We start from the raw sequence: 2930 nt of genomic DNA on the forward strand, positions 1-2930 counted from the left end.
CTCTCTGTAGAACACAAATTTCAGTATATCTTTTCATTAAAGCTCTTATTATTTGTTCAAATTCTCTATCTCCTATTCTAGTCTTTGTCCTTCTGTTCAGTTAAGAATTGAAAGAGAATGTTTAAGTGTCCCTTTGGAATGTGACTTTGTCAATTTCTTCTTATATATTCCTTTAATCTATTTTCATTAAAGTTAATGGCCTCCAGTTTGGAGGTTTGGAAGGTGTCATTACCCACAGCTCTCTCCTTTCCAGTTTATAAACTATTGAGAAAGATACTCAGAAATCAGATTGGGATGAAATATGAACTTCATTGCATGTTAAATTGCACTGGAAGATTAAGCTTGGATTTCTAGCCAAAACTGAATTTCTATAACTTAATGTAGTTATAAATGGGGTAGCTAGGATGGGAAAAGGCAGTAGCTCCAAACTTTCTAAGTGGTGGGGGGACTAGGGACAACAATGAGGTTGGAAGGGCATCCTACGGATGTCTGAATAGCAAGCACACTGTTTTACTGTCCATTCTAGTGGCTTGAGTAGGGAGGATTGAATTTCTCTGAAGTCACACATTAATGGTACCATTCTATGTTCCATGGAGCTTTCCACCTAGAACTCACTTTAAGTAGGTGGCTCTAAGAAAGCCTGTAAAAGAGAGGAGCCCATGAGTGCACAATGATTCTTTTCTGATTTTACTGATCGCATAAGTCATCCCTGTGGAAGGAACATAGGAGAGCTACAGGGGATGTACTTCTGGAGGCCTGGGACTTGATTCTGAGAGGTGGGAGAGTTTCTATTTCAAGGGAGACAGGCACTCAGAGAAGGGAAAAATGGTTTCTCTCCCCTTTGACATTAGTGTGCAATTTTTGGCATTATTAAAATCTTTATCTCTAACTTCTTTTAATTTAAATTTTATTTGGTTATTGATATCAAGACTCCCTACTTTGGTTTGAATTTCTCATTACATATTTGTCTATCCCTTGGTTTATTTTATGTTTTCCACATAATGCTTTTCATAGATTATTTATAAAGAACATATAGTTTAGGGGCACCTGGGTGGCTCACTGAGTTGAGCCTCTGCCTTTGGCTCAGGTCATGATCTCGGGATCCTGGGATCAAGCCCCAAATCGGGCTCTCTGCTCAGCAGGAAGCCTGCTTCCCCCCTCTCTCTGCCTGCTGCTCTACCTACTTGTGATCTTTCTCTCTCTCTCTCTGTGTCAAATAAGTAAAATCTTAAAAAAAAAAAAAAAGCATACAGTTTGGAATTTTTTAAAAGTCAATATAGTGTTTTAGCTTTTAACACTTATAGTTGTCACTACTGGGTTTTGTTTTATATTTGTCATCTAATAATAGGATTTATTGATTTTTTTTTTTATCAGGTTTTTGTCTTTCTCTGTTAATGTGAAAGCTACTAATCTTAATACTTTCATGTTACCCTAAAATTAAATATGTATGTATGTATTCATTTGTTCATTTATTTTCTAAATTTTTCTATCAGTTGTCAAGAATAAATCTAAATCTGTTGACTTCCCTCAATGTAGAATAGAAAAATTAGCATACTTTTTTCATTCTTCCTTTTCCACTTCTTAGTTTTTTGTTAAAACATTATAGGCTTTTAAATTAATTGCTACTATTTTACTTTATCTTCCTTTTCAAGACTTTTGCCTAATATGAATATTAAGTTTTAGTAACCAAAAATAACAATTACTTAGATGTTAATAATTTCATTGGTTTTACTGCTTGCTGACTTTTCTTATATATCCTGCCTTTGCTTTTCAAATTTTGATGTCTCAAATATGCTTTAGTAAGTTCCTATAAAGTACTATGTTACTTTAAGAATAGTTACTAGGACTGTATTTCCCCTCTCAAATTGAAGTAAACTAGCATTCCCCAAATAATGACTATCTTTCCGAGTCTGGGAAATATGAGCATGAACAAAATTAAGCATGCTTTCTTATTGCTAGCTTCTCAGAATCTGTAGTACACAATTACATATTATGAATCTTTAAGAGAAGTAGGCATCAATTTCCTAAACTTGATACCACTCTAATTCTTTTGGTATTCAATGTTATAGAGAAGAACTATTATTCTAATTCAAAGGTCCTCCCCTTGGTAATGTCTTTGTTTGTCCAGATTTTACTTTACTACTGAAATGAAACATCAACAGGACGTGTTTACTGTACTTACTATGGGTCTTTTATTTTCTTTAATCTTTTGTGGTACTCTATATCAGACAAGAGTTCAGTGTATAAAACAGAAACTATTCTAGGTATTTTGAACAGAAAGGATTTAATATCAGGAACAAAGTGCTTAAGAAATCAGAACTGGAGGAGCAGTCTCTAGATGGGGCTTCTGCAACTGACTTCCAGAACACTCCTGACTGGCCCACTCAGGGCACCACTTCCTCTGCAGTAATCAGGAGGTCACCTGACTTCAAGGACACCTAAATGCAGCTCCAGTTCAGAGAATTAAAAGCCAAGATCAGAAAGCTATCACTACCTCAACTGCTGGGACTGGAGCCCAGAGTCTGGTTCCTGCTATCCCTGCAGCCACTAGAGACTATATACTCCAAAGTCTTGGTTGCTAGCAAAAAAAAAAAAAATGCCCCAAGTTGAAGGAAGAAAGCCTTCACCCCAATGCGTCTAGAACCCTGAGTATGAACTGGTATGGGGAATGTCGTTTTTAGCTTTCTAGTTTTGGAGCCCAGAAAAATAATGGTTTCCTGATTGGTGGAATCTTGGACTGCTGGCTGGACTAGTCTGATGGAGATCAAATGTCTCCAGTGACTGACATTGAAATAGGACTTCAGAAATAGTCCTCAGGATTTATTTTCTTTCTCTTTATCAGAAGACCAGTAAGCAATTCAACTGGTGATGAACATTCTGGACCAATGCTCACTTAGGTAAACAATCCCACTGACTCCTGCCAGTTCTTC

This window comes from Mustela erminea, chromosome 4 (genome assembly GCF_009829155.1).
Source record: "Mustela erminea isolate mMusErm1 chromosome 4, mMusErm1.Pri, whole genome shotgun sequence".
In the NCBI taxonomy this organism is placed as follows: domain Eukaryota; kingdom Metazoa; phylum Chordata; class Mammalia; order Carnivora; family Mustelidae; genus Mustela; species Mustela erminea.